Source organism: Adiantum capillus-veneris, chromosome 11 (genome assembly GCF_014529385.1).
Source record: "Adiantum capillus-veneris isolate H3 chromosome 11, ASM1452938v2, whole genome shotgun sequence".
NCBI classification, from domain to species: domain Eukaryota; kingdom Viridiplantae; phylum Streptophyta; class Polypodiopsida; order Polypodiales; family Pteridaceae; genus Adiantum; species Adiantum capillus-veneris.
In genome coordinates, this window is record NC_140941.1 from 52,897,673 (window position 1) to 52,910,390 (window position 12,718).

Sequence of the window (12,718 nt, forward strand, 5' to 3'; positions counted from 1 at the left end):
AGGCATTCTTTTTCGGTTGTAGTATAATTATGCTCAGGGTAACTTAAGACCCTACTAGCATAATAGATTGGATGATCAACCTTCTTATCATCAGCTTGACATAATACAGCCCCAACTGCTGTATGTGATGCATCAGCATGGATAGGAAATTCTTTTGTCAAATCAGGACTCACTAGAATTGGCGCATTTATCAACCGGTCTTTAATGTCCTCAAATGCAACTTGACATTTGTCAATCCACACATAACCCATATCCTTTTTCAGTAAATTTGTCAGAGGTCCCACAATTGAAGCAAAGTTCAAAATGAACCTCCTATAGTAATTTGCATGCCTTAGAAATCCTCGCAGTTGACGAATATTCTGAGGTACTGGCAAATCTTTGATTTTACTAACCTTACTCTCATCTACCGTAATGCCATCCCGAGAGACAACATGCCCCAATAGTATCCTTTGATTATTCCAAAGACACACTTCTCAGGGTTTAAAGAAATGCCCATTTCAATGCTACGTTCAAACACTAAGGCCAATTTTTCAGGCATATCCTCTTCAGTTCCTTGCACTGAAAAATCATCTAAGAAAATCTCCATCCACTTTTGTAGAAAATCCTGATAAGCTGCAATCATAACACGTTGGAATGTAGCCGGGGCATTACATAGCCCAAATGGCATAACCCGATAAGAAAATGTTCCCCATTCAATAGTAAAAGTAGTTTTTGACTGATCATCTTCATGTATTTGAATATGATTATAGCCACTGAACCCATCCATAAAGGAATAAAGGGCATACCCGGCAACACGATCTAAAACTTGATCGGTAAAGGGCAAAGGGAAATGATCTTTCTTAGTTTTCCCATTGAGTTTTCTATAGTCCACACAGATACGGATTTTCTTATTTTTCTTGGGTACTACCACAATTGGGGAAACCCAATCATTGTAATCAACTCCATAGATAAATCCCACCTCCAAGAGTTTCATTATTTCTGCCTTAACCAATTCAGCATAAACAGGATTGGTTCGACGCTGACGTTGACAAATAGGTCGAGCCCCATGTTCTAAATCGATATAGTGTTGACATAGCTCAGGCTTGACTCCTCGTAAGTCTTTATACGACCATGCAAAAGCATGTTGATACTTTGTAAGTACTTCTTTAAAACTCTCCAACACTTCTCCTTTTAATTGGCTTCCCAATGTCAAAAATTTTCCTTCTGACACTTCCCATTGAACAGTTGAATTATCTTTGGATAATACAAAGGAAGATTATGTTCATGGCATAGCCCTGATTAGAGGATGTTTGTCCTCCTTATAAACAACATTTTCAAGTAAATTGTGTTTATTTATAAGAGATTCACGCTCTTCCTTTTTAGTCTCCGTATCACTCATAACAGCCACCGATGTGTCCCACAATAGGGTACAATCGCAGTTTCATAACTCTTTGTTGACAAGCCCTCTATATTTACCATATAGGTATCCAGTGTTACTTCAGACATGAAAGAGCTCTCAGTCTGGAATTCTGAGACGTCAGTGGTTCCATATTCCTCTGGCTGTTCTTCCATACCTTCCTGTTCATAATAATCTTCCCATTGCTTCAATAATTCTTTGCTATGCTTAGCCTCTAAAATAGCTTGGCCTTTTTCTCTTTCTAGTCGGACTATTTTTTGTAGCACTTGAGCCATAGCTTCATTTGCTAACTCACGCTCTTTTAATAATTGTTCCCAGATAGCGTTTACTTCTACTAATGCATTGGACTGTCCTTCATACTTATCCGTGTTCTTTAAGTCATCCTCCAAAGATATATTACAACAATTTGCCAAACACTTATCTGAGGTGGACATCCATTGTGCAATGTCGAATCATCACCCGAAGAATAATGAACTTCATATTCACCCATTCCTAGGTGATGGGCATAATTACCAACACTCTCTGATGTGGAGATTGTCCCAGTGGAATCATCCTCTATCCGCATATGGTAGCCATTGTGCAGAAATCGAGAATATTTATCCGTATCTAATGAGAAGTGTTGTTTAATTTCTTCTTCCTCCTCTGATTTATCGCCGCTATAATCTGTGTTGTCTTCTGTTTCTGACACAGTCGATTTTTTATACTCCCTCAAAAATTCTTTAGAGACAACTCGCAATTCTACTCTATCCTCGCGAGGACCAATAGTGATCACTCCTTTGTGCCAACTTTGCACACACCTGGCTTGAACAAGCCAAGGTCGTCCTAACAATATTGGGAAAGAGGCTCGATACGAATGTGGTTGGACTATCAAGTAGCTCACATGAAATTCAAGTCCTGCCACTATGGTCTTGATCCCTTGTAAAATCCCTAAGGGTTTTACACGTCGTTGATCAGCCAAGCGTATAATAATGTTCGTGGGTTCCACTTGTTTCATTCCCAACTCCCCCATAGTTTGCTCAGTCATTAAACTGACTTCTGCTCCACCATCTAATTGCACTCCCGTCACACTATGGATTCCTATTTCCAAGGAAATAGTAGGTGCTTCTAGATCCATAAACATATCTACTACTTGAACTCCTTTTTCTTTAATTGGCTCTGTCATTTTAGGGCTTCTTCTCTTCCCTCTCCTATGTACGAGCTTATGATATAATTGCTTCTTACAAAGAGGAGATATCTCTACTAAAGTGGTCAAGTCCAATGATATTTTACAATCTTTCATAGACTCCCATAAATTAAAGGTATCTGGTACACTCTTTCTGTGAACTATAGATGTTTGTAATCTTTCTGGAAAAGGTGCTATACCTTTTGTAATTTCTTCCTTTCCTTATAGCTTAAAAGCAATCGGTGATTCATCCACAGAATGATCCTCTGATGCTTTTTCAGGAGATTCTACGAACTCTTTTATAGAAGAGTTATCAAATTTCTTATTCACATTCGGGACAATAAACCCTTTATCATGGTCCATCTTTTGAGATCGAGTAACTACCCCAACCATCACAGGTTCTTTAGCAAAAGTCACTCTCCTTGCTTTTCGTTTACGAGGGAATGCATCTTGCACTTGTTCAACCTCTACTAAATTGGCAAAAGTACTACGACCCTCATCGACCTTCTGTTTCCCTTTGTCATTTTGCAATGCAGTTACCCGTGTTGGGCATACATCTTCATAATGACCCTCCTCGCTACATATGCGACATAATGGTATATAATCTTGATTTTTTCAAGGATTGGGGCAATAGGGAGCTATATGCCCGTCCTGTTGACAATTATAGCATACCACAGGGCTAGTTGGCCCCATATTTGGGTTAGTGTATCGAAAATTATTCCGGCGAAATGGAGGTCTATACGGAGAATTTCTCCTCATTTGTCCTTGTAACCTTGGCGTAGGTGGTATCCCTTGCGTGGGTAACCCTTTCCTTTCTTGTTGTAATTGCTGCTGATATGTGTCAGGCAGGCCCCTTTGCATAAAAGGTTGAGGTGGTGGACCTATCTTGTAAGTCATATTGCTCCTATCCATAAATTTATAATTAGTTTTCATAGCCTTTGCTTGTCGGCGTTCATACGCTTGCTTTACAAAGCAATTGTCTTCCACATGATTGTTTTTTAGACAAAAGGTACAAAATAGTGTATGTACTTGGTCTGGCACTACCCTTGATGCAATTGGACATTCAGTTGTCAAATGGCCGTAACCGGTTCACTTCCCACACCACACCTTGGATCTCATTGGAGGTGCACTCATAGACGGGCCTGCTGCTTGTTGACCTATAGCATATACTTCTTTCGTTTGAGGTCTTAAAGCACTCAAAATTTCTTCTTTTAATTTTCCAATTGTGACTGTCATTAATTGGACTACCCTCTCTTCTGTGAGAGCTGGTGATGGTGGTGTACCAGTCTGTAGTATGTAGGCTAGAGCTGTCATATATGGATTTGGAGTATAATAAGGAGTTTGATTTGTATTTACCACCACTTGTGGTGGTGTACCTCCATAACCAGATACAGGCTCTTGAGTTCGTGGAATCGGTATAGTGGGAGAAGTAACCATACTAGGTCCAATAAACAATTCTCTTCTCCTCTGTTGGCTTAATTGCACCTCTTCCCAATTTCTATTTTCTTGTTTAGCAGTTGTTAAGTCTGCCGGTCTTCTTAAACTCACATATTGTTGAGCGTTCGGATCTTGCAAGCCATCTACAAGTCTACTCTTTTGAGTATCCTCATTGGGTTCCATATTTCCCATCTTTCTTACTATTGTCTCTATCCTTTGGATGTAATGATCAATGCTTTCGTTGATCCCCTACTGAAGATAGTCTAACTGTTGAGCGAGTCTATCTTGGAGTCCCTGATGGTGAAACTTTGCTAAAAATGTTGTTGTCAGCTTAGGGTAAGTAGCCCTATTTGCTGCTGGTACATTACCATACCAACTGGCAGCTTCATCCTTAAATGTAGCTGGAAAAATATGTAGTTTTTGATCATTATCCACAATTTCGTTTGCTACACATGTTACTTAAAATTTTTGAAGATGAGCATCCGGGTCTTCATCCCAGAGTCCTGCAAACTGTGTAAAGTCTGCCAATCGTATCGTAGCTCGTGCTACAGGCACTGCCATTTTTTCTAACGGATTTTCAAAGAGTGGGTCTTCCCAAAACATTAGTACTCGTGGTCTGGGTAAAGCAAATAAATTTCTCAACCCCAAGTCTCAACACGGGTCTAAATTAAACGGTTGGTCAACTATTTCTCTCTCTGGTGTGGGTTGGCCCACTAATCTACCTTCTCTTAATCCCTCAATAAGTACTCCTGGTACTTGTTCTAAAAGTAACGCGTTAACGCGCTCCAGTTGATTGGCAAGATCTTGAGCAATTATCTCCTCTCGCCTCTTTCTACGTGCTTCTCTAGCCCTATTTTGGTCTCCTCCTCTACTAGAATCTGCTCCACTCATACGATGCACACAATCGTGTAACTCCTCTCGATACTAATCCTTCAATGCAGTGTATACCACTGCTAGGATTTCACGCTCAATCTTTATATTATCCTCTCCAGTTTCTATAAGCGACTTTAGTAAACTGATTTACTAAGGGTCGTAAAAGAGGTTTTATTTTTCTCCTATGCGCTATTTTAACAATAATTTGTCTTAGATTTTTTCTCTTTACTATAATCGTTGATCTTGTGTTTCCAATCACACAAGGTGGATGTGGAACACGACAACAGTACTGACAATGAGTCCTCCTGCTTCTCTCTGTTTGTAGTTGACTTAGCGACCCTACAGAGTTAGTCGACACAATGATTTGGGGTTCGAAATCCCAATGTTTATACTGTTGGAGCCACTCGATGTTAGGCCGTAGTTTTCCAAGCATACTTTATAGTTACCTTGTTTCTACAAAATCCACTCAGACGCAGATTTTTCTTCTAGCTCAAGGATGTCCATATGCTCTTTAATCATGTAAGGGTCCAACTCTCTAGAAACCCCACTCCCTAATGCTAAGTACTTCCTTAAATCGCTAAATGCTAGCGACCTTTCTTTTGGAATGGAGTACCTTTCACAATGGTATCCCCCTCCTGAATCGAATGCTATTGTCTTATAGTATATTACGTCCACTAATCTCTTGCTATTGTCTTATACTATATTACGTCCACTAATCTCCATTGGGCGATCAGCTGAATTGCTGCGTATGTGTCTAAGTGTGTTAAGGGTTTTTGTACAGGATCACTAGGGGTGTTAACGATTATTTCCGAGGTTTCTAACTGCTGAGCATCTATGTTTAGGTCCCTTTCCGGCTCATTGTACTCGTGTACACGCTCTCCTTCTTCCCCTAATGCACTACATAGCCAGCCTATGTATAGGCCTTTATAAGTGTACTCTACCGCGCTCATGGATCCTAAAAGCTTGTCTATTATTTTCCACTTTATGAGATCAGGCAAATTGCTGACCCATTCTAACTACATAGAACCCTTGAGTACAGTCGTATTACTTTGAGTATGGAAACTCAACTTATTGAAATTTGATTGAATCTCCCTTTCAATTGGAGAATTCTAAGTGTCCACGGACAGCTGTGTATTATTTTTGATTTGATTGTCGCTCACACGAAAAAACCACGGCTCTTTAAGTCCAAGGAGCCCGCGGGAATGTTTATGTGTGCTCTTACTCTCTAACCTAGACTAAACAACTCTTTATCTCACTGTAGGTCTCTAAGTCAAACCAGGGAACGATCAGCATGCAAAGTCTATGCACCGGGAAACCCCGTAGCTAAAGTAGCTAGCCGAACTCCTGGCGGACGCACCAAATGAACGTCACCTTCCAAGTCTTCTAAATAACGTTCAAGTAACCCAACGGTCCCCTAACTAATGTAGACGTGCACTAATTTGCCATAATTGTGCGGCTTTCAAGTTCCTTTTAGCAATTTTATTATTATGCGTTCGTATTTCCCTTACTTTGCTATGCTTCGTAGTCCAAATATGTCTGCCCTCCAAGTTTCGTAGTCCAACTCTCTAATATGCACTATTGCTCATGTACGCTCTCTAGATATGCTATTTATGGTTAAAATCTGAGTTCCCATATACACTTTTAATGGAGTTTTTAACCAAGATTTATTAGCACACAATCATTTATGCATTTACTTGACTGCTAGAGTCCAAAACTACAGTTCAGAACTCACACATTTTAGACTCATAAAACAAATCAATCACTCACTGAATTTCAGATTAATGAACATTGCAACTAGAATCATTGAATAGATTTGCAAACTTTTCAATGAAAAACACCATAATAATCTTGTAAAATGTAATATTCCATTGAAATGCCAAAAATTGTCAATGATTTAATTTCCCTTCCCAAATGCCACTAATCATGCAACAATATGCAACATTTCATTTCCAAGTATGATTTTAATGCAGATACATCTTCAAATGATCAGATTTGTTTTCAATTATGAAGCTAGCAATGCAAATACTAAAACTAACAATATTTCTTTTAAGTGCTATGAACTTGTTTGGAAATCAAGAAAAACTAACTAGTGAATTTTAACTTTTGATTTCGGGTGTTTTGCTTTCCGTCTCCGTCCAAAATCGAGCAGTGGCTCCTCTCACTTGAAAGTGAGTCACTCCGCAGCAGGATTTTGAATTTACTTTCCAAATTTCTCTCTCTTTATCTCTCTAGCTGAGCAAGGTAATTATTCTCTCTCTATCTCACTAACTCTCATACACACCACCTTCTAATTGGCGGCCTCCTTTAGAACCCCATCAAGTCCTCTCAGTATCTTTTCTTCATTCAGGGCGCAACAAAGGCAGCCCCTACTTGGTTCTTCCTGCTCTTGATTTGCTACAGAGAATTAATTTTCTCTTTCTCTATGCCTCTTACTATAGCGCTATGCCTACAGTGTAGAGGTAGTGGCAGCCCTTTCTGCGGCTCCTTCTCTCGCAAGCTTGCATATTAGCTCTCTCACTAATCTTGTGCTACAGAAGCAGAAAACTTACTCTCTCTCTCTCTCTAATCTCAATAACACACACAAGCAGCGCTTACAGAGAAAATCATTATTGTCTCTATCTTTCTTGCATCGAAATCTCTCTCTCTCTCTCTCTTTCTTTCTCAGCTCCAACCTGATGAAGTGATCTCTCTCTCTATTTCTAAACACAGAGCAGCGGCCTACTCCTTCCTGGCTTGCCTCATGATCACGCTCTTCCTCTCTCTTCTTGCAGCCCCCACCATGCAACCATTTCAGGCCCTAGTCTCCTCTTTGGCAACTTGCGGTTCCTCTAATCGAGACACACACAGCAGGTCGCCCTCTTCTCGGCTTCCAACCCTCTACTAGTCCGCGACCCTACACACGTAATGAGCACGCAGCAGCCCTACTCAGCTCTCACCCTTCCATAGCCACCCCACTCTCGGCTCTGCCTTGCAACCTCTGTAGGCGGCCCTCTCTCTAACTAATCCCTGCAGCGTTTTTCTCTCCCTCTCAGTTTCTCTGTGTAGCGCTATACTATGCAGGCAGCAAGTAATACACACAGACACACAGCAAGGAATCTCTCAATCAAGTCGATGCACACACACAGTCAAGCAAAATCTCTCCTACTTTCTCTCACTAAAAAACAACGCTAAAAATCTCTCTCTCTCTCTCTCTCTCTCTCTCTCTCTCTCTCTCTCTCTCTCTCTCTCTCTCTCTCTCTCTCTCTCTCTCTCTCTCTCTCTCTGTATCGTGTACTGCAGCGCCCCTCTCAGGCTCTCCCTCTAGCAAGAAAAACTATCGCGACTCCCCACTTATGTCAAGCGACCCCACCTCCAACTACCTCGTAGCTTCTCAGGAAAAGAAAACGTTTGTTTTTCAAATTCATTTTTTAATGACTTATTATCTTTAAAGCCGATTCTCACCCTTGCCCTCAAAATCTTGTCTAGCAACCTTGACTCGGCTTCTTTCGACTTAGCCCCTCGTGGTGGTCCCCAAACTTTCTCGCTTCCCATGTTGCTCGCAACCCTTGGCTATTTCCTAAACTACTGCACTCGGCCCCTCTCGACTTATTCTCATCTTGAGTTCAACTCTCGTCCGCTAGATCTTTAAGGTCTCCTGGGATAGTTTCCTAGGACGTTAAAACTCTTTTCTTCTCTCACTTGGATTCACTGCAGAACAGGGCTCGCCTTTCCTCTAATTTTCAACCCACTCGGCAAAGAAATCGAAAACCCTTCTTCACGGCTCATCTCTCTCTCTCTCTCTCTCTCTCTCTCTCTCTCTCTCTCTCTCTCTCTCTCTCTCTCTCTCTCTCTCTCTCTCTCTCTCTCTCTCTCTCTCTCTCTCTCTCTCAATATCTGCCCAAAACAAAGTTGGCTTCTTTCACTTTCTCTCTCCTTAAACTTCATATTCAGTAACCTTGCGGCCTATGCCCCTCTCTCTCTCTGTATCGTGCTTATGCTTGACACTTTAATTATAAGCTTCCCGCAAAACAATGACCAATCATTCAATTTCCAATGACATTTATATGCAACAGTCATAAAATCATACTAAACAAGCATTATGATGCAGTGATTTACATACATATGCACCTAATATGCCCATGCAGGTTCCCAAATTAATGTCAAAATTTTACAATTTTGGTGTAGATTGATGGGTCTACATTCCCCCCACACTAATATTTGAAGTCGTCCTCGACGAAAAAGTAAATAACTTGGACATTGCCAAAAACTTCTTGACTTTCTGCAACTCCCCAGCTTGGCAGCTATACTTTGAAAAATAACTGGCTCCTCTCCTTAACTGCGAATGCCCTCGTGAGCATAAAATCTGAAACACATGACACTAACACCAGTAGTCTGTCCATTTTTACTTGATTTAAAACAAGGATTTGTTTCAACAATAAAACCATTAATCAGTCAGTCAGTGACAAATTAATAAACACTAGACATAGTTATATAAACATGTTGGGCCCACGAAACGTATATACCCTCACTAACTAGAATTTACAAAGATTTAAAAATCACAAACCTAAACCTCACCAATAGCAACTAAGATTAATAATAAAGTGACTAGTTAATGGAATAACTATAAACTGCCCTAGGTAAGACCATAAATTTATTATTGTTTAATAGCAAGAACGACCCCCCTCCATGGTGCTAGATCTCTATAGAGGTAAACCAATTAAGCCCTATATTATAGAAACTATACAGTAGTCACATCTAAGTGGAAGTCATCACCTTTAATCTATTTCCCTTCTTTTGAATTCCCAAGTTTTTAGTGTTTTTTTTTTTCATGCATTCTTTTTCTTGTTTCTGTTTTTATTTTGATTTTTAGTAAGTCACATCAGACTTGATTGTTTTTTTTTTCCCGCACACATTCCACTCTCACTGCTGCGTCGAGCAGGAATTATTAGCACTTACACTTCCACCCCGTACAAAACTTGGCTACGGCTCGTGGCTCGAGACAAAGTGGATCCACCCGCCTACCAAAATTGTACGGCGACGGTCACACAACATATAACATATAAGTTTTGTTTTATTCTTCCCTTGGCTCAACACTAGTGTAAATTAACTAGCATACCGACCATAATCTAGAGTTTAAAGGTCTATACTCCCAACCACAGAGACCTACATCACTTCTAAGGATTGTTAGATCACCATTAAGAGCATAAATATATTGCCCAAAACTAGTTTAGCTAAAGTGATTCTATTAATAATCACCTTGACTACCTTTCTCAGCCACTAACAGCTTGGTCACCGGTCTAGATAAAGGAAAGTTAAAAAGAACATATAAACCCCCTAAGCTAACAAGTTTAATATAACTATGAATAGTGTTGTACTAACTTGTCACTGACACATCTATTACAGCAAGCACACAATTAATCAAAACTAAATAACTGAACAGTATAGGTAGAAGTAAACCACCTGGTTAATCTTCTTGAAATGCTCCACTTTAGAGCTACATCCCCAGAGATAGCTTTGACAGTCAGCTCCAATTTGTAACAGGTACTTCTCCGCAAAATTTCTCCGTTCTACAAAAAGATTATACTACACTCCCCCGAAAGGAATGTAGTTAGGCTACTCCTAAATTTTTATGGGTTTTTGTTTTGTTTTGTTTTTGTTGTTTTTCTTTTTAGTGTTTTGTTTTCAATAAAACAAAAGAAATCAAGCATAAAAGAAATGATTCTTTTTGGATTTTGTGAAACTTTTTTATTTGTTTGGGTTTTGTGGTTTTGTTTGTTGTTGGTTTTTTTTTTTTAAGCCTCTCGCTACATATGACGAAATAGTGCAGGTGCATTGGCTAAGCCAAAAGGTGTTGCACGCTAAAGACCCCCTCCATAGGGTAAAGCTTGGCCATATTGGACTATCGCATGATGTCTAGGCAACAACACATGATATAATCCCCTAGGTAAACCCAAGGGTAACCCCTCATCCTCATCATCAAGAGTAATAAACTCCAAATCTTCGAGGGGGTCAACCATGATGTCCTCATCTAAGACGGGAAACATCTCCATGAATGCTATAGGGTCATTTTCACAAAAATGCCAGGTGTGCGGATGATGCAAAAAGGTGACAATTATGCATTGCGAGGTCAATTTTTGGCCTGTTCAGGGTCCGTTTGAGGTCATCTTAAAGGCCAAGGGTGCCCAAGTAATAAAGCTAAGTGTGGGAGCTGAAAAAACAGAGAGAAGACCAGAAAAAACGTGGAGAGAAGAGGAGGAACAGTTGCAACTATGTTTTTGCCCATTTTGGAGCCTGTTTTGGCCGTAAACTGCTCATCCGAGGTCGGATTTGAGCACTTTGACATTGTAGACTGGGGTTTTGGGCCATTCCGGACATGATGGCGCTGTTTATTTTTCCAAATTCCTCACTGGGTTTTTTTTGTTTTGGCTGTGTAAGTTTCTCCTATGAGCGAAGCTTCTGCTCCAGTTTGTGATTGTATCTGGCATATTTTACCCATATTGTGTAAGCTATTTGCCCCATTGGTGTTGGCCCAAGCTCATTTGTATTTAAACATCAGAAGTTCTCCTCTTCTGATTTGAGTTTTTTTTGGTGTATGTGTGTCTCTCTCTCTGTGTGGAGTGGGTAAACAGATAGTCTCTCTCCTCTCGCTCCATAGGTGTGTTCCTTGTCTCGGGCAGGTGGGTTGTGTAAGCCGAGTGGTGCCCCATAGTGTGTATGTGTATCATTCCAAGAGTGTGTGTCGGTCATTATAGAGGCGTTGTGTGTGTTTCCATCCCGCTCACATTCTTTTGGTGCCCCCACGGAGGATCTTCTTCGAGTACCTTCTGCTTCGAGATTCGGGATTACAGGTTGCAGACTACAGGTTACAGGTTACAGGGACAGAGACAGGTACAGGTGATTCACATAGGTACAGGTAGCTGGAGTAGAGTGATATACTAGCAATGGTGTCACTTACAGTTGTTGTGGATATGCATCACTTGGCGCCTGTTTGAGTGCATTGTCTGGTGGATTGTACGTTACTTGTGGAAACTCCCATTGTACGCCTTTGTGGAGCCATATTTGGTTTTATTTGGTAGTCCCAGCCATTTCTGAGACTTGATCTGGAAGATAGTCATTTCTGAGAATTGACGATACGCGATTTGCATTAGCCTTTGTGTGAGGGTCGATAGCGTGAGGTTTTATTGAGCTGGGGGACTCTCAAATGTCGAGATCCTTTTGGTGATACAGGTAGCTGGAGCACCCTTTTCGTGACCTTGACATAGGCTATGTACTAGTGATTCCTAATTGATGCTCGGGTTCTATTGTTGGAAGTTTATGCATACATATACAGTCTATAATTTGGGTTCTTACTGCTCTACTTCTGGGGAAACTCTGTCAGATTGTGTCTAAGTTATGATGGCTGGTCTTTTTGTCTTTTAAGCCATTTATGTTGTTATGCTGCTGAAATTTTGGCAAAAATCAGAGGATAAGACAGGTGTGCTTTCTTGGGAGCTGCATGGTTGACTTTAATAGATGATTAAAATGGCCCTCAATTCACTCCTTTTCATTTAACTCAGAGAATCCATATAAATGTTCATGTGTCCAGGAAGATTTTTTTCCAGCAGCGCATAGTCTTTATATTCGGGCCAAGAAGATTAAGAGAGATCCTGGAATGTCCTTTGCCTGTTGTAATTCCGATGATTAACTATGAAAACTCATTTGATGCGCATGTGTTTGTCCTTCTCTAAAGCTTGAGCGTCATTGAAGTTTCTGGGGATTGAGTCAGTCAAAAGTTTGGGTTCTTGTACGTGTGTTCGAAGGGGTTCCTAAAGCATTAAACTTGGGTAGCCCTAGCTTTCTCTTATCCGGAGTTTCATGGAAGAAGTGATGAA

The 12,718-nt window shown here is 40.5% G+C and overlaps 2 pseudogenes; both read right to left on the bottom strand.

Moving 5' to 3' along the window:
• Positions 1-403: 403 nt before the first annotated feature.
• LOC147447235 (uncharacterized) lies at positions 404-2,558 on the bottom strand (annotated as a pseudogene).
• Positions 2,559-3,647: 1,089 nt separating this feature from the next.
• On the bottom strand, positions 3,648-4,556 carry LOC147447236 (uncharacterized; annotated as a pseudogene).
• Between the last annotated feature and the right edge of the window lie 8,162 nt (positions 4,557-12,718).